Raw genomic sequence first — 25,154 nt, forward strand, 5'->3', positions numbered from 1 at the left:
ATGCTGGAGTGCTAAAGTGAGTTGGAAGTTCAAACAAACATTTAAGAACCACTACTGAGACCCATGGTACCAAATGGGGTTTTCTTCCTATTAATAGGTGGTGGCATCCAATCAGAACAAAGGCTTTTAAAAAATCCTCCCCCTCTTTCTTATGGGGCTTGGTGGGGGCACACTGGCTATTTTATTCTGCTTTTTAATGAGTTTTGCAACAGCAAACTAGCCCTTAAATACTTTGCTCTTAAAGGAAGTTCCTGTTTTCAGAGCAACTGCATGGCAGGCAGTCATTCCACAGGACAAACTTGCATCACTGCTAAATCTGATGGGGGTGAGTTGGGGAGAGAATGCATTTGCTGAATTTCTCCTAGCCATTAACTGTAAGAGGCACAAAGGTTAAGAACCTTGCTTGAGAGTTTCTGAGAAACCTCCTAACAGAGAGTTATGGAACAGCAGGCCACCAGAGACAGGTCCCTTCATTACCAGCCAACAGTGGTGTCTTTATGAGAGATTAAGCTACAATTTCCATTTTCATAATCTGGAGGTGGACTGGAATAAAGATGGGTTCTTCAAAGAGTCAAAAATAAGACAATCCCCCAAAATATGCAATCTCTGTGCATATATAAAGCAGGGGTCAATATGGCACTCTCCAGAAATTGCTTGATTACAACTCACATTATCCCTGACCATCAGCCATGCTGGCTGAGGCCAATGGAAGTTGTGGTCCATCAACACTTTGAGGGCGCATGACATGTACTAGGCTCACAAATGCAGCTTCTCCCATAAAAGTGATGCACAGGGCCTGGAAAGCACCTGATCTGTACCTTCAATGCCCACCACCCAGAGGCACGACACATTTTAAAAGTGTATTAAAAACTGACATATAGGGTAACTGTATTGGTTTCTCCCAAAGAATCCCTGAGAATTTTACTTGGGCAAATGCTGATATTTTTTAACCTAAAATAGGGCTGAACAAGCACCATGGATACTCGAGGCACAGATTGTTCCTTCCCTAGAGTAGGGAACTTGTCTGTTTGATCTGTGGAACCCTAAATGCAGTGTGATCTTGTCTTTTTCATTCTTTGGGACCAACAGAACTGCAAGTTCCACTATTGTGAAGTATTCTAATGTAACTTTTGGAACAGCATAATGGGCTGCAAGTGAAACTGAGATGTGTTTAAAACGATGGACACGGATTCTGCAGTGCAGCAATGTGTGAGTAAAATACAGGGCTTGTGGTTATATTGATCCCATAATGAGAAAGAGAAAAGAAACTCGAGAGATACAAGAAGGGACCAGCAAAACCGCAAACTCTGCTATTAAGAGGTTAACCTACATCTGTCTTTTACCCACACGTTGCCTCTGCTCAATGTAGCATTACAGAAACAATGAATATATATCCTTTTCAGTTTTATTCTGAGCCCATTACAAAATGGCAGCCCTATTCCAAAAGTGACATCATAACATTTCAGCATGAAACAGAACAGTTTAGTACTGTTCAGCAAAACACTCCAGTACAAATGAGATCCTTCAGAAGCGGCACGCCCAAAACATCCCTACCCAATTAGGATCAAAGCGAGCTGAGCACAAGAGAAAACTCCACAGCCAGAAACCATCAAGTTGTCAAAAGACTCTACTTCAAACTTAAGCAATTCAGCATTCAGAAGTCTCTTTAATTAGAAGTCTGATCAAGCAAGATTTCTCGAACCAAAACAACAACACTGACAGCCAGAAATGCGAACCACCCAGTATGAATCCTATATTGCATTGCAAAACCAATTATCAGTGTGAACCAAATTAACGAGCATTTGGAACTTTGCCCATCAGTTCTCAAAATTATATCAAGTTATTACCTTAGCAGTGTTCTAAAAGGCAGGGAAGGGTAGATGACAGATTATGGCTCACGAGGCAGTTTCCAGTAAACCACTTACTACTACCACAAAACATGCGCTCTACCAGTTAGCTCCACCTCCTGATCACCCAATGGAGCCTCTCTCCACAAACTCACCAAAACATAGCTTGCTCCTGGACCCAAGCAGGGCTGCCAGCTTAATACATCCCTGGCTCTTGTGCCCTTAACAGCAGCTTGATGTGTATGTACAAGTGGCACATGATAATCCCTCTTGCCATACTGTGCCATGTTTCACCTACTGATTTTTGCAAATTAAACTTATGTGAAAGGCACTGGAGCAAGAACACAGTGGCTTCTTCCCCCTCATCCCAACTTGAGTTCCAAGCCTGTGGGCTAAATTCGTCCCCAGAGCTTCCAGGACTAGAAGGGGTTCCCAGGCAAAATACGCCAAGCAGTTGGAGTGCTGTCCCAACCCATGCATGCAACCAGCCAACTCTGAACATAATTTTCCTGGAAATGCCTGTATAAAACAAACTCGGGCTTTGTTTCCAGCGCTGCTGTGAAAAGTATCATCAAGCTGGTATTTACTGGGCAAGCTCAGCGAAAGGAGGGGTTTGTGGGCACAGAGAGGAGGGCAGAGGCCCTAGTGTAATAAAATAAAATAAAACAACAACAACAACAACAACAATTTTATTATTTATACCCTCCCATCTGGCTGGGTTTCCCCAGCCACTCTGGGTGGCTTACAGCACATTAAAAATTGTTGTGTGTGTGTTTATATCTATATGTCTATCGCTGAATGCCGAAACATCTGAAAGGCTATACTCGGACATTTTCCTCATGAGAAGAGAGAATCTCTTAAACTCACCATGTTCCGAATCTAGAATAATCATGTTCCAGGAGCTGATCTCACTTTTGCAACCCCACCTGACCCAAAAAAAAAAAAGACATCGCGCCAATCTTTATTCTTCATATTCTTCAATAAATCCAAACCTTGGTTTGATCAGGAATGTATTGCTATGAAGCGCTCTCTGTTGGATAAGTACAGGAATTACAAATCAGCGAACTTACCCTTGCTTCCTGCGGAATGGTTCGAAGCCAAACGTAAATATAAAGATCTGATTAAAAAGAAAAAGCTTCAGGCCCAAAGGGGGGAGTGGCAACGTTTATTAGAGGCCTCTCGAAGGAAAGACTCAGCCACTTTTTGGAAAATAGTTGCGAAAAGTTGGCAAGACTCCCCGATTGAAATTGATTATACTATACCAGTTGGGATTTGGGAGGCTTACTTTCCATCTTTATATACATCAAATCAACATCTGCAGGCCATGCCCCCAGCTTCGAGTGATATTGGCGCCGAATGGCCCCCAGTAGCAACTGAAGAGATCCACAGGCTCATCCAATCCCTTAAACCTGGAAAAGCACCCGGCGTAGACAACATTACACCGGAACTCCTTAAGGCTAATGTTGAATGGTGGGCCCCTGTGCTAGCTGCCCTATTTACCAGCATAGATCAATCGGCCACTATCCCCGAGGACTGGGGATTAGCAATCATCATCCCTTTATTCAAGAAAGGGAGCCGATCAGATCCGGCTAATTACAGGCCAATTAGCCTCCTAAGTATCATTAGCAAATTGTACGCTGCCCACCTATGCGATAAATTAGTGGACTGGTTGGAACAAAACCACATTCTTTCAGAAGCACAGGCGGGTTTTAGGGCAAACCGGTCAACCTTAGACCAGGGCCTTGTTCTCCAACATCTTGCGGAGAAATATTCATCAAGAAAAGGAGGTTCCTTATACGTGGCCTTTATAGATTTCAAATCTGCTTTTGACTTAATACCGAGGGACAGGCTTTGGGGAAAGCTAAGTGACGCAAATATAAACAAACGCCTACTGTATCTCATCCACAGTCTATATGAAAATACACGGATCCGGGTAAGGTGTGACCGACAGGGCCACCTATCCAAGGAAATCCAAATCCATCAGGGGGTTAGGCAAGGGTGTGTCCTTGCGCCTACTTTATTTAACTTTTATATCAACTCGCTAGTAGGAAATATGGAGAAAGAAAATGCCCATCCCCCCAAATTGGCTGGTACGCCCCTCCTGGTCCTTTTATATGCGGATGACACAGTTTTAATTTCTTTTTCTTGTGTTGGATTAAGAAAACTTTTGAGATCCTTTACCAAATACTGCAGTATTGAACAACTAACAATTAACTACAACAAATCGAAAGTCATGGTGTTCTCTAAAAAAAGGAGGAGGCACAAATGAAGAATAGACAATCGCTCAATAGAACAGGTAGCAACCTTTAAATACCTGGGTGTAACCTTCCAGGAAAGGGGCTCCTGGTGCTTTCAGATTAATAATACTATTGCAAATGCAGAAAGATCTACCAAAGCGTTAATAAGATTCTTTTATGGGAAAGGGGGCCAATACATACCGGCAGCCTCCCAGGTCTTTGCTGCCAAAATACTATCACAATTGCTATATGGATCCCAGATCTGCAGCTTTAAAAACCTTACTCTCTTAGAGGCATTCCAAACTAAGTTTTTCCACTGCCTGCTGGGGATCCCCTCCTGCATGTCAAACATAGCGGTCCGTTTGGAGGTTGGACAAATGCCTATCAGTACTCGGATATGGATATTGAAGATCCATTATTGGCTAAAGCTTATTTTCTTCCCAGTTGGGCTGGCACCTTTAACCTTATTAGATACCTACCAATCCAGATGGAAAGCTACACTGCTGGAAAAGCTTAAAGGTTTGGGGATCCCACAGCAGACCTTGATAGCGACAGGCTTCGAGAAAGCTAGGACTACAATTCGCCAGCGTATCTGGGACGTAGAATTACAATGCCACATGAGCGAAATGGTCAAACATCCAGCAATAAGGGACCAGGGGAGAGGTTTCTCTCCAGCTAACTATCTGTCAGGTCTTCAGGTACCCAAATACAGACGGTCTTTTACCCTCGCCAGATTTAACGTTCTCCCCTCTGCCTTACTTCAGGGCAGATTTGAGGGTAAACCATATACAGCACGGGTCTGTCCTTGTGGCTCGTTGGAAGTTGAAACTGCTTCACATGTTCTATTACGTTGTTGTCTTTATGAGGATATACGTTTGACTTTTATTACACCTGTTTTGCAAAAGTCCAGGAAAGAATCGGAATGTTGTTGTTGTTTAGTCGTTTAGTCGTGTCCGACTCTTCGTGACCCCATGGACCAGAGCACGCCAGGCACCTCTGTCTTTCACTGCCTCCCGCAGTTTGGACAGACTCATGTTTGTAGCTTCGAGAACACTGTCCAACCATCTCGTCCTCTGTCGCCCCCTTCTCCTTGTGCCCTCCATCTTTCCCAGCATCAGTGTCTTCTCCAGGGAGTCTTCTCTTCTCATGAGGTGGCCAAAGTACTGGAGCCTCAGCTTCACGATCTGTCCTTCCAGTGAGCACTCAGGGCTGATTTCCTTAAGAATGGATGCGTTTGATCTTCTTGCAGTCCATGGGACTCTCAAGAGTCTTCTCCAGCACCATAATTCAAAGGCATCAATTCTTCGGCGATCAGCCTTCTTTATGGTCCAGCTCTCACTTCCATACATCACTACTGGGAAAACCATGGCTTTAACTATACGGACCTTTGTTGGCAAGGTGACATCTCTACTTCTCAAGATGCTGTCTAGGCCTGTCATTGCCCTTCTCCCAAGAAGCAGGCGTCTTTTAATTTCGTGGCTGCTGTCACCATCTGCAGTGATCATGGAGCCCAAGAAAGTAAAATCTCTCACTGCCTCCATTTCTTCCCCTTCTATTTGCCAGGAGGTGATGGGACCAGTGGCCATGATCTTCGTTTTTTTGATGTTGAGCCTCAGACCATATTTTGCGCTCTCCTCTTTCACTTTCATTAAAAGGTTCTTTAGTTCCTCCTCACTTTCTGCCATCAAGGTTGTGTCATCTGCATATCTGAGGTTGTTGATATTTCTTCCGGCAATCTTAATTCCAGCTTGGGATTCATCCAGCCCAGCCTTTCGCATGATGTATTCTGCATATAAATTAAATAAGCAGGGAGATAAAATACAGCCTTGTCGTACTCCTTTCCCAATTTTGAACCAATCAGTTGTTCCATATCCAGTTCTAACTGTAGCTTCTTGTCCCACATAGAGGTTTCTCAGGAGACAGATGAGGTGATCAGGCACTCCCATTTCTTTAAGAACTTGCCATAGTTTGCTGTGGTCGACACAGTCAAAGGCTTTTGCATAGTCAATGAAGCAGAAGTAGATGTCTTTCTGGAACTCTCTAGGAATACCATAGTTTAAAACTACTGCTATAGAACAAGAATCCCAAGACTACACTAAATGTAGCTAAATTCTGTGCGTCTGCAATCAATCGCAGGAAGCAAGTGGTATCCCATAATGCATAAACCCCTAATTGCTAATTACAGGGGGCATGCTAACAATTAATTTTAATTTTTATATTTAAATCCTTGCTACATTCATATTGTCCCTTGTATTTCTGATATTTTTTATGATCTGTGATATTGTGTGTGTTGACGCTGGTCTGTGACCGTATTAATAAATTCATTCATTATTTATACCCTCCCATCTGGCTGGGTTTCCCCAGCCACTCTGGGTGGCTTACAGCACATTAAAAATTGTTGTGTGTGTGTATGTAGTCTATATATGTAGTGTGTACACACATATAGTGGAAAGGCAGGTGATTACACAGAATCGAAGAAACTTGACGTTGGCATGTATTTTCTATAGCTGTTCAATGTAAATAAAAAAACCACCTCCCTCAGTATTAATTTGGTGAGATTCTGAAGAGTCGGAAGCAGATTTCCCCTTACAAAAATGCCAGTACTATCATCGGGAGAAAAGGTCATCAGGTTTACACTATTTTTTTCTCCTTGCCACAAAACCACGGGCTTGTTTTGAAATTCCCCTGGATGAGAAAGCAATTATTTTGTCACTCAAGGGCAAGGGTCCAGCTCCCACTCCTGGCTGGCATCTCAAACTCCAGGTGGACACCAGAGGCCTAGGCGATGGGGAGAGAGAGAAACACCTGCATGGCAGTTTCAAGCGTGGGACTCTGAAAGCAAGACAAAATGCTGCTTTTTTAGAGAGAGAGGGGGGGGGGAGGGAGAGAGGAAACAGCTGCTGGGATCCCTTTACTCGCTCTTGAATGGAGCTCATCAAGCAGCAGCCTCTTCCCCCAGCATCTGGCCTTTGGGTCAGTGTCTAAGGGAGACACTGTGTGTGTGTGTGTTTCAACAGAGGTGAGGGGGAAGAGCCAATAAACAACTCTTGCAGCTTTTCAGTTTAGAAAACAGACAAGTGGGAACATGATAGAGCGGGCAGGGAGACGTTCGGAACTCAGGGTCATCCAATGAAGCTAATCCACCGACATGAATGTCATTAAATGAGAAGGTGACAAATTCAAGGCTATCTATAGCCATTAGCCACAATGGCTATGTTCTGCGTCCACGGCTGGAGCCAGTGGCCGAGACTCACAAGTGGGGATTGCGCTCAGGTCCTGCTTGGGGGCTTCCCATAATCATCTGGTTGGCCACTGCGAGAACAGGATGCTGGACTTTTGGTCTGATCCAGCAGAGCTCTTCTTATGTTCTTATCCACAAATTCTTGTGTGCAACAGCATGGTGCACACTGCCTAGGGTTGCGGTATCTCCAAGTCCCTCAGATCTGGGCAGGTTTTAGGCACATTGCTTTCTACTCAATGCAAATCAACTTGCTGCCCAAATTAGCACATATGCTCTCTTTTTCTCATCTGAGCAATAAACCAATCTTTCCTACTTCCTGGTGTGACGTGTTCTTTACCGGCTATGAAGGTGAATTGGGGTGCATTTATTTTAAATGGGCACCAGTTCCAACGCATTTCCATTCTTCTCAGGGTGTAGGTTGGATTCATGTGCATGGTGGACATGTATGTGGATTCTGACATACACCGCCTAACATCCTGCTGTTATCACTGCTTCAACTCCATTTGCCAAATTCACTGTTAGCATCTTAGCATCTACATTAATTAACTGGCTTATAATTTACCCAGAGAGTATGATCTTTACAAGATTTAGGAGAAACAGAAATATATGCATCATGCTTTGAACCTGACATTTGGCCCCTGCACTTTCCCAATCTTCATTATATAAACGGCATTCTTAATTTCTTCCATCTGTAATGGTTTTGCAAGAATTTCCTTTTGCTGTGTATTTAAGATGTAGGAGAACCAACTGGGAAAAAAATGCTTTCAAAGTCACACACCATGTAGGATCATTATGAAAGGGTTAATCTCAATACTATCTGCACCTAAGCTAACTTCTGCAGTTGTGGTTAAGCAGCTAGCAAAAAACCGCAATTGCAAGCTGGGAGCTACTTCCTCTTTCTGCCGGCTAGCAGGGAGCTGCAGAAACGCAAGAGACAAGGAGCACACAAACAAGGGAGGGAGGGGGCTTAGCTAGCTATATGCCATATTAGGGAGTAAGCTAAAACTTGCCAGCTGATTGGAGAAGGTTTTGGGGAAGCTTGGGGGAGGGAAGGGTGTTTTCAAGGTATAAGAAAGTTTGCAAATGTGAAATTGGGCGTAGCCAGTCTTTGGAGAGGACTCCACTGGCTGCCTCTGCGCAGATCTCAATAAATCTCTTTTCTCTGACCAAGAAGTCTCTGGAATTGTTTTTCCCCTCTGGCCACGGGGTTGGCGGACCGCTGGACCTCCGGGTACTGCTAATCTAAGGCTTCATTTTGGGGGCTCGTGTCCGGGATGGGTCCCCACCCCACGAAAGGTGGACCGAGGGGCCAGACTCGACCGGGTGAGCAACCGGGACCAGCGCTCGCAATCTCCAGCGCGCACCCTGCCAGTTCGTAGGGGGAGATCGCCACGCTGTGCCTGAGCCGAGACACCCAGTCGGGAGAGAAAAGAGGACGGCCGAAGGAGGGGTCCGCAGCGGAACAGGTAAGCCCTAAAAGGGCGTGGTAGGAAGCCTGATCAGCTTCCCCTGGCCGTGAGCAGTAGAGTGCCGCCAGAAAAGGGATAAAGGGTCTGGCTGTGAGCAGTAGAGTGCCGCCAGAAAAGGGATAAAGGGTCTGGCTGTGAGCAGTAGAATGCCGCCAGAAAAGGGATAAAGGGTCTGGCTGTGAGCAGTAGAGTGCCGCCAGAAAAGGAACAAAGGAACTGGCCGTGGCAATAAGGTGCCGCCCCGCCAGACGGGAAAAGGGAAAAGGGGAAACAGAGGTGGCAGTAGAGTGCCGCCAGTAAGGTTGGGGAAAGGGGAAACAGAGGGAAAATTATTTTGGTGTGTTTTGTGTGTTGCATATTAGGGTGTGTTTTGTATGTTGCATGTCAGATACTCCAGTGGCTGAATTGTCAAGTGTGGGCCGGGGCTTAGCGTCCCCTTGGCCGAGCGATTGCAGGGCTGTGCATTTCTTAGCAACGCGAGTTCGCCAAGTCACAGTCTGTAGTGGTTGGTGTGTGAAAGGATCTTAAGCCCGGTTAGGAGCGGAGTATCTGAAAAAAAATGGGGTCTGGGGAAAGCTAACGTAGTCCTCTGAAATGTTTTTTAACCAACTGGAAAGCAGCTACGAAGCATGATGATTGGGTTCAAATTGAGAAGAGAGAGGATGAGGACATTATGTGAGGTTGATTGGCCCACCCAAGGAACTAATTAGCCCTCGGAGGGCAGATTTAATTTGCAACTAATCAACCCACTATATCAAAATATCTTGAACGTCCACCCAGACCAGATCCCTTATATTTCTACCTGGAAAATCAATGTGGAAAAGAATCCACCGTGGCTGAAAGCCTGCCGAGGCGACGCCCCACAAAATACAATTTGTGCAGTCTGACCGGCAGGGAAGTCAGAAAAGCCCCCGGTGATATCAGAGCCGGAAGGAGAGGAAGGAGAGGAAGGAGAAGAGGGGGAAGTCATTAAACCGCCGCCACCCTATGCTCCACCAGCTGCCCCTCTAGCGAATCCCCCAGGCCCAGGGCCCCAGGACCAGGGAGGAGCCGGCCCTCAGCCTGAACCCTCCAAGGTTGATGAATTAGAGAGCAAAGAGGAAGAGAATGATGAGGAGTTTATGAAGGGACTAATTGAGTTAGCAAAGAAAGGAAAAAAGGTGGACATTGAGATTGCAACAGTATGTACAACCCTATGTGAAAGAAGTGGATGTTAGTTCCCATTTGTTGGCAGCAGCAGGATGTTTCCCAACACAAGGGAAGAAATGGCAGAAGAAATGAATAGAAGCAGCAACCAGGGCGTCCCTCCATAAGTCCCATAAGGCACAGAAAAAGGGTGGGACTGCAATGATGCCTCTACGCAGAGTGTATGACCCACCAGGCCCCCCCCCCAGGACAGGGTGGGGAAGCACCACCATGCACTTATACAGTCCAACATGTGCCTTTTTCAAGTGCTGATGTGTGCAATTGGAGAAATTAGAACCCTACCTTTGAGGAGAACCCAGATGATATTGCCAACGCCCCATTATAAAGGCTGCCTTTGTAGCTCAGGCAGCGTCCGATATTCGCCAAAAGAAAAAATCCAGAAGCCTGAGGGGTGCATCGGCCATGGGCTGGAATAGATGTTGGAAATAGCTCAAACCACTTACAATCAGAGAGATGAGGAGGCCCAGAGAAAAAGGAGAAGTATCAAACAAGGAAGTTGATGGCATTACAGGCTACCACACCCACCCCTCAGGAAAGAGGAAGTGCCCGGGGAGGAGGGCGAAGCCGTCTCGGACGGAATCAGTGCGCCATCTGCCGACAGGAAGGGCACTGGAAGAGAGAATGCCCTATTCTATTATTAGGAAGAGATTTGTTGGTAAAGTTGCAAGCCCAAATTATTTTTAAAGCCATCGGGAGAAGCCACAATGTCCATTATGTCACTTGGGGAACTGGTTGTGGAGGCACCCCTGAGGGAGTACTGGTGCCTCATGATGGTAAAAGAAGAGGAGGGACCCATCCCCGCCAGTATTCTGGAACAAGTGAACCCCCCAGGAATGGCAAAGAATATCCCACCAATAATCATGAAGCCCAAGCCATTTGTCAATCCTGTTGCAGTAAATAAGTATCCCATCCCACGAAGGGCGACTGAAGGAGTGTGGGTGCATCTAGAGCGACTGCTCCAACATAGGATCTTGAGGCAATGCCAATCACAGTGGAAGACCCCTTTGTTACCAGTGAAGAAAGGAAGCAGGCTATTATCCTGATACCAGAACCAAAGAACTCCGTGGCTTTCTGGGGTCTGCAGGATTTTGTAGGATATGGATACCTAATTGCAGCATCATTGCCAAGCCTCTACATGAGTCAACCAGAGGAACTGAGAGAGACCCCTTTGTTTGAGGCACAGAACAACAGCAAGCCTTCGTGGATTTGAAGAGGGCACTGCAGCAAGCCCCAGCGCTTGGCATCCCAAATCCTGAGAAACCCTTTATTCTATTCGTGGATGAGGACCAAGGGACGGCGAAAGGGGTTTTGTGCCAAAAATTGGGAAGCTGGCAACAGCCAGTGGCATACCTATCTGAGCGCCTGACGCCTACAGAGCAAGGTTTACCGCCGTGTATGAGAACAGTTGTGGCAGTAGCCACCCTACTGAACAAAGCAGACAAATTTATTTTTGGCCAAGACACCATTTGTGTGACCCCGCATGCAGCCCCAGCTCTGCTTGATATGAAGGGTACCTATTTTCTCTCCCAAGCGAAGATGAGAAAGTGCCAGATGTTACTGCTGCATCCGCGTTTGAAGTTTCAGGTCACCACCGCCCTCAACCCAGCTACCCTGTTGACAGTAGGAGAAGGTGAGGAGCGGATGCACGATTGCATTGAAGTAATGGATGGAGAATATTTTAGCAGGCCTGACCTCAAAGATGAGGCAAACCCCCATTGGCCTTCATGGTTTGTGGATGGAAGCAGCTTTGTTAAGGCTGGACAGCGGAAGGCAGGCTATGCAGTGGTAGCCTTGGAAGACCAAGTGATCGAAGTGCAGCCACTCCCGCCTGGAACGTCGGCCCGGCTGGCATAAATAACAGCGCTCACCAGAGCCTTGTGCTTGGCAAAGGGACAAAGGATAAACATTTATACTGATTCCAAGTATGCATTTCTGACTTTACATGCCCATGGAGCCTTCTGGAAGGAAAGAGGTTTGCTTACCTCCAGAGGTAACCAGGTGCCTGTTATAGAAGATCATTCCCCGCTATGGACTACCTAGGTCAATAGGATCTGACAATGGACCAGCCTTTGTCCACTCAGTTTTGCAATAACCCCCCATGCTAGTCAAAATGTGCAGTTTGATAATTATGTGCAGTTATTCTCCCGAGATTTTCTCTTTTTTTTAACAGGTGGACCCAGGCCCACTGCTGTTGAAGTTGCTGACCTCACCCCTTGGGTCCACCACACTTAAGTGAAGAAGGCTATTTTAGATTGGACAGTTACACCAAATCCTGATGATCCTCTGAAGCTAACCATCTCCAGAAGAGCGCCAGACAACCGCCCTGCTGGACAAGTGGATGGGAGGGACGCCTGCGGGCAGCGTCCCCAACGTAGAGACTTTTTTTCCCCAGCAAAGTCTGAGGCACCGCCAGGACTTTTGATATTGGGGCCAGAACTTTTTAATATAGTCACTCCGTGTGTCAGGCCTCTGCAAGGGTGGATATATATTCCTGTGGGTATATGTTAATATATGTAGAGGGAGAAGCCCCTTTCGGATACAGTATGTTGGGAAGAAATCATGAGAGTATTAAGCATCCACAAGGACAGGTGGGAAAATTGGTTAAGATAATAGGCTCCTCCTCAGAGAGGTGGGACACAACCTCCCAAGAAGCAAGGCAGCTGATAGAGCACGAGTATCAGTGGGCCCTTCAGCAATAAAATAGATATGTCCCAGATAATAATGTCAGCATTTCAGCCACCATTGATCACATGGAAACAATGATAGCCAGGAACCCGCTGAAAACTACAGGAGGTGATCTATGGGGTTGGTTATATTCCTGGCTGCCTCATGACAGTTGGCTCAGGCATATTGTGGTATTATTAGCAGGGCCGCTGTTAATCCTTCTGCTTCTTTGCCTCTGTATACCCTGCTTCGTGCAATGCTTACAAGGTGTGATGCAAAAAAAAAAAAAAAAAAAAAATATCATGGCCCTTATTGTTCTCCCCCAGGATTATAAACCCAAGAGACCAGGACGAACCTAGGAGATAGGTTGTCCAAAAGAAGAGGAGGGAATTGAAAGGGTTAATCTCAATACTATCTGCACCTAAGCTAACTTCTGCAGTTGTGGTTAAGCAGCTAGCAAAAAACCGCAATTGCAAGCTGGGAGCTACTTCCTCTTTCTGCCGGCTAGCAGGGAGCTGCAGAAACGCAAGAGACAAGGAGCACACAAACAAGGGAGGGAGGGGGCTTAGCTAGCTATATGCCATATTAGGGAGTAAGCTAAAACTTGCCAGCTGATTGGAGAAGGTTTTGGGGAAGCTTGGGGGAGGGAAGGGTGTTTTCAAGGTATAAGAAAGTTTGCAAATGTGAAATTGGGCGTAGCCAGTCTTTGGAGAGGACTCCACTGGCTGCCTCTGCGCAGATCTCAATAAATCTCTTTTCTCTGACCAAGAAGTCTCTGGAATTGTTTTTCCCCTCTGGCCACGGGGTTGGCGGACCGCTGGACCTCCGGGTACTGCTAATCTAAGGCTTCATTTTGGGGGCTCGTGTCCGGGATGGGTCCCCACCCCACGAAAGGTGGACCGAGGGGCCAGACTCGACCGGGTGAGCAACCGGGACCAGCGCTCGCAATCTCCAGCGCGCACCCTGCCAGTTCGTAGGGGGAGATCGCCACGCTGTGCCTGAGCCGAGACACCCAGTCGGGAGAGAAAAGAGGACGGCCGAAGGAGGGGTCCGCAGCGGAACAGGTAAGCCCTAAAAGGGCGTGGTAGGAAGCCTGATCAGCTTCCCCTGGCTGTGAGCAGTAGAGTGCCGCCAGAAAAGGGATAAAGGGTCTGGCTGTGAGCAGTAGAGTGCCGCCAGAAAAGGGATAAAGGGTCTGGCTGTGAGCAGTAGAATGCCGCCAGAAAAGGGATAAAGGGTCTGGCTGTGAGCAGTAGAGTGCCGCCAGAAAAGGAACAAAGGAACTGGCCGTGGCAATAAGGTGCCGCCCCGCCAGACGGGAAAAGGGAAAAGGGGAAACAGAGGTGGCAGTAGAGTGCCGCCAGTAAGGTTGGGGAAAGGGGAAACAGAGGGAAAATTATTTTGGTGTGTTTTGTGTGTTGCATATTAGGGTGTGTTTTGTATGTTGCATGTCAGATACTCCAGTGGCTGAATTGTCAAGTGTGGGCCGGGGCTTAGCGTCCCCTTGGCCGAGCGATTGCAGGGCTGTGCATTTCTTAGCAACGCGAGTTCGCCAAGTCACAGTCTGTAGTGGTTGGTGTGTGAAAGGATCTTAAGCCCGGTTAGGAGCGGAGTATCTGAAAAAAAATGGGGTCTGGGGAAAGCTAACGTAGTCCTCTGAAATGTTTTTTAACCAACTGGAAAGCAGCTACGAAGCATGATGATTGGGTTCAAATTGAGAAGAGAGAGGATGAGGACATTATGTGAGGTTGATTGGCCCACCCAAGGAACTAATTAGCCCTCGGAGGGCAGATTTAATTTGCAACTAATCAACCCACTATATCAAAATATCTTGAACGTCCACCCAGACCAGATCCCTTATATTTCTACCTGGAAAATCAATGTGGAAAAGAATCCACCGTGGCTGAAAGCCTGCCGAGGCGACGCCCCACAAAATACAATTTGTGCAGTCTGACCGGCAGGGAAGTCAGAAAAGCCCCCGGTGATATCAGAGCCGGAAGGAGAGGAAGGAGAGGAAGGAGAAGAGGGGGAAGTCATTAAACCGCCGCCACCCTATGCTCCACCAGCTGCCCCTCTAGCGAATCCCCCAGGCCCAGGGCCCCAGGACCAGGGAGGAGCCGGCCCTCAGCCTGAACCCTCCAAGGTTGATGAATTAGAGAGCAAAGAGGAAGAGAATGATGAGGAGTTTATGAAGGGACTAATTGAGTTAGCAAAGAAAGGAAAAAAGGTGGACATTGAGATTGCAACAGTATGTACAACCCTATGTGAAAGAAGTGGATGTTAGTTCCCATTTGTTGGCAGCAGCAGGATGTTTCCCAACACAAGGGAAGAAATGGCAGAAGAAATGAATAGAAGCAGCAACCAGGGCGTCCCTCCATAAGTCCCATAAGGCACAGAAAAAGGGTGGGACTGCAATGATGCCTCTACGCAGAGTGTATGACCCACCAGGCCCCCCCCCCCAGGACAGGGTGGGGAAGCACCACCATGCACTTATACAGTCCAACATGTGCCTTTTTCAAGTGCTGATGTGTGCAATTGGAGAAATTAGAACCCTACCTTTGAGGAGAACCCAGATGATATTGCCAACGCCCCATTATAAAGGCTGCCTTTGTAGCTCAGGCAGCGTCCGATATTCGCCAAAAGAAAAAATCCAGAAGCCTGAGGGGTGCATCGGCCATGGGCTGGAATAGATGTTGGAAATAGCTCAAACCACTTACAATCAGAGAGATGAGGAGGCCCAGAGAAAAAGGAGAAGTATCAAACAAGGAAGTTGATGGCATTACAGGCTACCACACCCACCCCTCAGGAAAGAGGAAGTGCCCGGGGAGGAGGGCGAAGCCGTCTCGGACGGAATCAGTGCGCCATCTGCCGACAGGAAGGGCACTGGAAGAGAGAATGCCCTATTCTATTATTAGGAAGAGATTTGTTGGTAAAGTTGCAAGCCCAAATTATTTTTAAAGCCATCGGGAGAAGCCACAATGTCCATTATGTCACTTGGGGAACTGGTTGTGGAGGCACCCCTGAGGGAGTACTGGCGCCTCATGATGGTAAAAGAAGAGGAGGGACCCATCCCCGCCAGTATTCTGGAACAAGTGAACCCCCCAGGAATGGCAAAGAATATCCCACCAATAATCATGAAGCCCAAGCCATTTGTCAATCCTGTTGCAGTAAATAAGTATCCCATCCCACGAAGGGCGACTGAAGGAGTGTGGGTGCATCTAGAGCGACTGCTCCAACATAGGATCTTGAGGCAATGCCAATCACAGTGGAAGACCCCTTTGTTACCAGTGAAGAAAGGAAGCAGGCTATTATCCTGATACCAGAACCAAAGAACTCCGTGGCTTTCTGGGGTCTGCAGGATTTTGTAGGATATGGATACCTAATTGCAGCATCATTGCCAAGCCTCTACATGAGTCAACCAGAGGAACTGAGAGAGACCCCTTTGTTTGAGGCACAGAACAACAGCAAGCCTTCGTGGATTTGAAGAGGGCACTGCAGCAAGCCCCAGCGCTTGGCATCCCAAATCCTGAGAAACCCTTTATTCTATTCGTGGATGAGGACCAAGGGACGGCGAAAGGGGTTTTGTGCCAAAAATTGGGAAGCTGGCAACAGCCAGTGGCATACCTATCTGAGCGCCTGACGCCTACAGAGCAAGGTTTACCGCCGTGTATGAGAACAGTTGTGGCAGTAGCCACCCTACTGAACAAAGCAGACAAATTTATTTTTGGCCAAGACACCATTTGTGTGACCCCGCATGCAGCCCCAGCTCTGCTTGATATGAAGGGTACCTATTTTCTCTCCCAAGCGAAGATGAGAAAGTGCCAGATGTTACTGCTGCATCCGCGTTTGAAGTTTCAGGTCACCACCGCCCTCAACCCAGCTACCCTGTTGACAGTAGGAGAAGGTGAGGAGCGGATGCACGATTGCATTGAAGTAATGGATGGAGAATATTTTAGCAGGCCTGACCTCAAAGATGAGGCAAACCCCCATTGGCCTTCATGGTTTGTGGATGGAAGCAGCTTTGTTAAGGCTGGACAGCGGAAGGCAGGCTATGCAGTGGTAGCCTTGGAAGACCAAGTGATCGAAGTGCAGCCACTCCCGCCTGGAACGTCGGCCCGGCTGGCATAAATAACAGCGCTCACCAGAGCCTTGTGCTTGGCAAAGGGACAAAGGATAAACATTTATACTGATTCCAAGTATGCATTTCTGACTTTACATGCCCATGGAGCCTTCTGGAAGGAAAGAGGTTTGCTTACCTCCAGAGGTAACCAGGTGCCTGTTACGGGAGATCATTCCCCGCTATGGACTACCTAGGTCAATAGGATCTGACAATGGACCAGCCTTTGTCCACTCAGTTTTGCAATAACCCCCCATGCTAGTCAAAATGTGCAGTTTGATAATTATGTGCAGTTATTCTCCCGAGATTTTCTCTTTTTTTTAACAGGTGGACCCAGGCCCACTGCTGTTGAAGTTGCTGACCTCACCCCTTGGGTCCACCACACTTAAGTGAAGAAGGCTATTTTAGATTGGACAGTTACACCAAATCCTGATGATCCTCTGAAGCTAACCATCTCCAGAAGAGCGCCAGACAACCGCCCTGCTGGACAAGTGGATGGGAGGGACGCCTGCGGGCAGCGTCCCCAACGTAGAGACTTTTTTTCCCCAGCAAAGTCTGAGGCACCGCCAGGACTTTTGATATTGGGGCCAGAACTTTTTAATATAGTCACTCCGTGTGTCAGGCCTCTGCAAGGGTGGATATATATTCCTGTGGGTATATGTTAATATATGTAGAGGGAGAAGCCCCTTTCGGATACAGTATGTTGGGAAGAAATCATGAGAGTATTAAGCATCCACAAGGACAGGTGGGAAAATTGGTTAAGATAATAGGCTCCTCCTCAGAGAGGTGGGACACAACCTCCCAAGAAGCAAGGCAGCTGATAGAGCACGAGTATCAGTGGGCCCTTCAGCAATAAAATAGATATGTCCCAGATAATAATGTCAGCATTTCAGCCACCATTGATCACATGGAAACAATGATAGCCAGGAACCCGCTGAAAACTACAGGAGGTGATCTATGGGGTTGGTTATATTCCTGGCTGCCTCATGACAGTTGGCTCAGGCATATTGTGGTATTATTAGCAGGGCCGCTGTTAATCCTTCTGCTTCTTTGCCTCTGTATACCCTGCTTCGTGCAATGCTTACAAGGTGTGATGCAAAAAAAAAAAAAAAATAAATATCATGGCCCTTATTGTTCTCCCCCAGGATTATAAACCCAAGAGACCAGGACGAACCTAGGAGATAGGTTGTCCAAAAGAAGAGGAGGGAATTGAAAGGGTTAATCTCAATACTATCTGCACCTAAGCTAACTTCTGCAGTTGTGGTTAAGCAGCTAGCAAAAAACCGCAATTGCAAGCTGGGAGCTACTTCCTCTTTCTGCCGGCTAGCAGGGAGCTGCAGAAACGCAAGAGACAAGGAGCACACAAACAAGGGAGGGAGGGGGCTTAGCTAGCTATATGCCATATTAGGGAGTAAGCTAAAACTTGCCAGCTGATTGGAGAAGGTTTTGGGGAAGCTTGGGGGAGGGAAGGGTGTTTTCAAGGTATAAGAAAGTTTGCAAATGTGAAATTGGGCGTAGCCAGTCTTTGGAGAGGACTCCACTGGCTGCCTCTGCGCAGATCTCAATAAATCTCTTTTCTCTGACCAAGAAGTCTCTGGAATTGTTTTTCCCCTCTGGCCACGGGGTTGGCGGACCGCTGGACCTCCGGGTACTGCTAATCTAAGGCTTCATTTATCCTTCCTATGTAATTTGGAGTAATACTTCTGAAACTCTGAATTTATTTAATTTGGTACTGAACACACCGTATTACACTCACCTCTAACCAACAACATATCGTTCTGACTTTTAAAAAATGAAAAGTCCATTATCTGATACAGTCCCTCACCCTTTTCCCAATATACTTGGTGCATACATGTAAATCCAAATTCTGCCCTAATTTAATTCATAATTAGCGTGTTGCAGATGTTTTCTATAAAGACCTGAGAAAAAGGATGTTGCAAATTGATTTAGAAGAGAGACTTTGCTGTTTTCTGAAAATTCTCTTCCTGCAATGTTCTAATGCCTTCCTTATGGAAGGCATATGCTATAATCCTGCTTTAAATGTACCCTTACACACTTTCCATTCAATGTCACATTACAACCCCATTAAGTTCAAAACATTTCTGAAGTCCAACACCTATCTGTATTTTACAATTTTTATCATTCAAAAGTCAAATATTTAAACACCGCAAACCAGAATTTCAAACCCCATCTGTTAGCTGCGTTGCCAAAAGATACTGGAGCATGATGTAGAACAACAATTGTATCACCACAAACTATTACTCACTGGGCAAAGAAACAAACAAATTGTGAACCAAAAGCAAATTTGGTGTACTAATGAGGAAAATGTCATGTTCTTTGGGATTACCGGTATGCCTTCTACCCATGATTTGCATTTGCCCCCAGACCTACACCACAAAGGTTGAAGGTGGCAGCAGAAAGTTCTGACCAGTTGCTCATGTCAGGGAAGAGCTGTCCTTCTCATGTGTCCTGCATGCCTTTCTTCTCCAAGTCTCATAAACAGGCTGCTGGGTCCCACCAGTTGTGCTTCTGGTGTTCCAGAATGTAAAAAGAGCCCTGCTCGATCAGAACAAATGCCCATCTAGGCCACAGTCTCACCAAATGTTTAAATCTATGGTACCACTTTAAACAGTCCTGGCTTCCCCCAAGATATTATGGGAGCTGTGGTTTTTTAAGGGTGCCGAGAGTTGTCAGGAGACCCCTATTCCCCACCCAGAGCTACAATTCTCAGACTGTAATTTAACAATCAATCCCTCTTCTGGGAACTGCAGTTCTGGGAAGGTAACTGGGCTCTCCTAACAACCCTCAGCACCCTTCACAAACTACAGCCCCAATAATCCCTTGGGAGAATTTAAAGTGGTGTCATGGTGCATTAAATATATGGTGCCCTTTATGTGGCCCTAAGTCTCAGCATCCTATTCTCATGGTCACCAACCAAATGCCCATGTGAAGCCTGTGAGCAAAACCCAAGCACAACAGCACTCTTCCGACCTATGATTCACAGAAAGTAGTATTTCAAGGCATGCTGCCTTCAACCGTGGAGGCAGAACACCTCATCCCGGCTACTCTATCCTATAAGTTGGAAAGTTAAAAGGATTTCTCTCCCAGCTCCTCAGTTCAGTTTTCCCTCAAACCATTTCGCCACACTGGTTTCCCCCAGCAAATTCTGAAAACAATAGCCCGAAGTCAGGCTGAAAACAAAACCAGAGGTTTCCCTCATGCATCCTCGTTGTGCTGTTAACAGTTTCTATTTTAAACCAGGTGTTGGAACTGAGTTTTCGACGTTCTGCTCCTGGCGCTGCCACAAGGGCATGTCATTGACGGTTCGACAGGATCCCCGCTGCTATTTCTCCACATGCAAGTCAGGCCGCAACCAAGTTTCCAAGTGCGAGAAATTCCAGAAGCCCACTGGCCTCAGCCACAAATAATTTTAGGGGAGCAACCCTAAGAACACTTAATCTGGCAATAAACCCCTTCGAAACGCAGCCAACTTACCTTCCAAGTAAACATGCATAGGTTCTACAGGTCTAAATGCTTAGCCAAATCGAGGCTTTTCCAAGGCCTGCAAAGCTGCATCATAAATCTTTCTGTTACCAAAGCAGGCTCTTGTCTGAAATTGCGTTCACTTCCCGTCTCCACTTGGACTGGAGATAACTTAAAACAGTAGGTGCTGACCCCATTCATTTTTACTGCGTTACAAATCTGCCAAGAGCCCTGGGGAAAAAGGGATGTCCCTTTTTTCCAGACGAGATCGTGGTGGCCATTTTGGGTGATGCGCTCTTGCCCTGAAAAATAACATTTTTTTCTGGGCCAGAGGGAGGCATAGGTCATGCGACTCACCCAGAAGTGCATCCTGGAAGACACACATCCTGGTTTTGTGTCTCCAAAAGTTGGGCAGAATGCTGCGTGAGGATCCTGCAAGCAAGATTGGAGCAAATATGGGAAGAGAGGCACAAGAGTAGTTTTGCACCTCAAAAGCAGCAGACACAAGCTTTTCCTGGCAAAAATGGTCCCCAGGGAAATCCTCTTGGGCCAAGATGCACTAAGTGCGGCCCTTTACAAACTAGATTCAACTCCATTGACATAGATTTGCATCCCTTCCCCTGAGCCATTTCAACCCCCAGACAGAGTACTGCCTTTTACAGATTAGCAGTGAGAAGCACACACAGCTTGCCTTGCAACTCTGAAGGGCCGCTGCAGCTTGTTCTCTCTTGCCTTTCCAGAGCTTTCTTCAGCTGCTTTCTCCATTTCTCAGGGAAGCAGCACAGCATTAGTTTATGTGCATGCACACAAATGGCATAGCTGAAACAATATGAATCTCGCAAACTGTGGCACTATATAACTTTTAGAAGGCAGATTTAAGGTTTAATGTTTTATTATGTTTTAAAATATGTTGGAAGCCCCGCAGAGTGACTGGAGCAAGCCACGCAGATGAGCAGGGTACAAATAATAAGTTACTATTATTTATTATTATTAGCTGCAGATGTGGGTAGGACCTGCGTTCTTCAACCTGAGTGGCTGAGCTGGCAAGTCTAATACAGTTTTGATCCTACCATGAATTCTTAGTGAGAAGTACACAGACAGGCGTTATGCCTGAACTGGGAATTCCAGTAATGAGCAGAAGGTGTGGGGAGCTCAGCACCCCGGCTGCCGGTGTCCCTGTGGGCAGAAGCTCCAGCTGTTCCCAGGGAAAGGGGAGAAATTAGGGTCATTTTAAAATGTGAACCAAACTCATTTGCACTTCCCAAAACAACGCCAAAACCAAAACACAGGCTGTTTCTGAAATTTACACTTCTCCAACTATTGCAAAGTAAGCTCCCGACCCAAATGTGTACGTTTGTGTCAAGGTGTGAAAAATGCATGTATTGGTGAACATAACAAATATACATTTTATTAGACAAAACAGCATAGAAAAATATATATTGGCAGAAATGCACACCAGACACCAAAAATGAAACAGAAGTGTGGCAAGCTGAATATAAGATTGAAAGAGAAATTGACAGAATTCTCCATGCCCAACAACTCTACCCACAGCCTTCCCAGACTGAACCAAACACACTTTCAACCCCACTTCAGACCTTCCCACAGCAGCACTGCCCTCTTCCCACAGTTGCAATGAACACCTGAAGAGAGCTTAGGAGAGGCAGCTTTCTATTAAGAGTAACCACTTTTTTGTGGCATGGCTCTCCGGCTTTTTAACAGGTACAGAAATGCGGCAGGCAAAAAAAAACAAAAAACAAATCTGATAAAGAGATGCTGTAATGGGAAAAGCCACATCTCAGAATTACGGTAGTAATTGCTGCTAGAAAGAACTGAAGCCCTGTTACAGACCAAATAGTGAAAAAAAGGACAGGAACCCTCAGTTCTGTTCTGCAAGCTCAGTACGTCAAGCCTAAGTCCATCTCCTGCTTGTAAAATAAAAGAAGCACACAGCACTGAGACGATTTTACGCTAGCACACTTTTAAATTGCTCCCACAGGCCTTTTCTGTTCACATGAGGAATCTGCTGCCTGGTTATCTTCACACCTGCTGCTACAGCAGCTGCACAGGGCATAGAACATGGAAACCAAGCAAGGGAAATTTTGCCATGCGAGGTGGAAACAGCCTGGCTGCCTGTTCACTGTTTTAGAACCTTACCAATTTGTTAAAGCAAGTTTTTCAGTAAAACCAACCTGTGGCAGTCACTGCCTTTTGTGCAGGAAACCCTGATCCCAACCTCATTGGAGCAAGTTTTACACTCTGAAGATACGCTGCTGCTGCACAGGCAGAATGGCTGCAGAATCCAATGGAGGGAAGCATAAACCAGAAAAGGCAAAAAAAATAATAAAAAAGTGAGCAATCAGGAATTGCCACCACCCATGGAGGGAAACAGTGAACTTCAATGATGGGGCCTTCTCCCCAGCACTACATACAATGCTGGGACACCCCAGTCCTCTAGTCCCGGTGGTACAGCCTGCCAGAGAGACAGGGGTTCGAATCTGCCCCCCATGTTATTCACACACTGTTTCAGAGCACATCACACACAAAGGATGGGGAAGACGCAGCGTGGCACCAACATAGGGGCAAAAAGCCTACAGAGAGAACACAAGTCGACGTCTGCTGTACTTGTGCATCAGAAGTCCTCCCCATAACACACTTTTCTCAGCAGCATTGAGAATGTTCTCTCACAGCTATAAGCAGATCTGCCAAGAGAGAGAGAGGAGGCGGGACTTGTGAACTAAGCAAGACTTTTCTGTGTTTCCAGGAGCTCTCAACTTAGTCTTACCCAACACGCCTGCCGGTGACAGTTGTTAGGAACAAAACACAGAGCTAAGCAGTAACAGACCCAACCCACGAAAGGAGAGCCAGTGAAGAACAATAGGAAATAGCTCCTGCCCACCGCTCTCTCCGTCCCTGTTAAATGTTGTGTCTGGCACACAGCATGCCGGGGGTTAATGCCTGGCTAGGGATGGGAGCAGCTGCAGTGTGGTGGGCAAATGAGGTCAGGCCACCAGACAAAGTGGCTATTGTGAGGCCAGAGGCTTCTGTTTGATGGCCTCCCACCTACCATCTCACCACGTGGCAAACTGGAGCAGGCCAGGGAGGGTGTGCGCAAATATTTGTGTGTCTGTGCGCGCGCGCACACACACACACATATATATATATGCATGCACATGCACACGCATGCTCAAAGAGAGAGGGGGCCAAATACATATGATTTGCCTGCAAGCAATTGGCTCAAAGAGGAGAATTCTTTGCTGAGTTTCTCCCTCCCTCCCCATAGCTAATCCTAAACACAGAAGAACAGCTCCCCACTGTCAGATCCTTTTGCTCCCAGGTACAATTTATGGCAGGCATAAGTTGCACAACCTGTTAAGGTGTGACAGGACAGCTCCTCCCTCTGATTTTTTTTTTTAACCTACATTTCCATCCCACCTTTCCTTCAAGTTGATCAAGGTGGTGTAAACAGAGCACCACACACACACTCCCAGCAACCTTGTGGGGCATGTTGGAAACAGCAAATGACCCACGGTCACCAAAAGAACTGCATGGCTGAGTGGTAATTTGAACCTTGGTCTCTCAACTCTTTAGTCCAGCACTCTGGCCACTATGCCATGCAGAGAGGGCACTTTTTGTGGGTTTGCATTAGTGGCAGTCAGATTTTATTTTATTTTTTACAGATGTACATCTTTTCTTCAAACTATGGAATTCACAACAGCAAAACACACATCTCACGGACAGCCAGCCCCAATGCCAGTGAACTAGAGGCCTCTATTTTCTGATTTCTTTTTCTCTAACAACTCTAACAGCTGTGTTTGCCACTGAATGTCCATGCACCAGATTAGGACTGGCTGAACCCTACCGCCATCATCATAATCATCACAATTTCCTGCTCTTAAAGCAGCTTTAAGTCAACAGTCAATGAAATACACATTAATAAAACAATAAAACAGTTACACACAAGGCAACTGCCATTAAGCAATGTTTCTAAAGGTAAGCAGATTTTTAAAGGTACATTATGGGGCAGGAAATGCGTTCCCCAGGTAGGGAACTGGATCTGGCTGGGGTGGCCAATTCCTTATCTCTCCCCCATCCCCCGGGGCTAAGCTCGACAGGTGGGCAGGGCAATCTACCTGCCAGACCGCTGACATCACAATGGCATCAGGTGACCCATTTCTTCCCCAAGTCTGTGAAATCAAACAGTGTGGACGAAGGTATCATGCTTTGCAAACCCTGATAAGCAATCAACAGTTGGGGCTCGCAAAGCACCATGCAAGTGCTGCCAATCGGCTGTGCCTGCAAATCCCCTTTTGGCCCAACCGTTTCTTATTTTAATTCATTGCATTTCTATCCCACCTTTTCCTCCATGGAGCTCAAGGTGCGCTGTTGTTTTGCTTTTGGCTTAGCTATTTATTATGTGCTTTTATCCTGTATTTTTATCTTGGCGAACCTCCCCGAGATCTTCAGCTGAAGGGTGGTAAATTTAAAGAAAGAAAGGTTCTCTCCCCTTCGCATTTAATCCCCACAACATCCCTGTGAGGTAGGTTAGGCTGAGTGTGAGCGATGTCACCCTTCATGGGGGAGTGGAGATTCAAATCCTGGCCTTCCTGGCCCTCGTCCGGCACTCTAACCACCACACCACACTGGCTTTAGCTTTACAGTGGTTTCTTTTGAAGTGATGGGGGCGCTAGAAGTCTCTTAAATGCTATAACAAGTCTTGAGCTGAGCTATCTATACCTATCTCATATTAAGAGGTTTGTCTCTCAGCATCAGGGCCCAGCTCCAGCTCTCGAGGGACCCTGGGCAAAGTGTCCTCTCAGTGCCCTGTCCCCTTCTCTGTCAGTGGCTGCTGGTGTGCAATGAAAATCTCTTAAGGAAAATTTATTATCCAGG

At 46.7% G+C, this 25,154-nt stretch overlaps 1 protein-coding gene across 2 annotated transcripts in view; it reads right to left on the reverse strand.

Moving 5' to 3' along the window:
• The window catches only part of LOC128411020 (uncharacterized), a 77,998-nt gene that overhangs the window by 32,620 nt on the left and 20,224 nt on the right, over positions 1 to 25,154 (reverse strand). The gene's annotated exons all lie outside the window — the stretch shown is intronic.

Source organism: Podarcis raffonei, chromosome 3, assembly GCF_027172205.1.
Source record: "Podarcis raffonei isolate rPodRaf1 chromosome 3, rPodRaf1.pri, whole genome shotgun sequence".
Classification (NCBI taxonomy): Eukaryota; Metazoa; Chordata; class Lepidosauria; order Squamata; family Lacertidae; genus Podarcis; species Podarcis raffonei.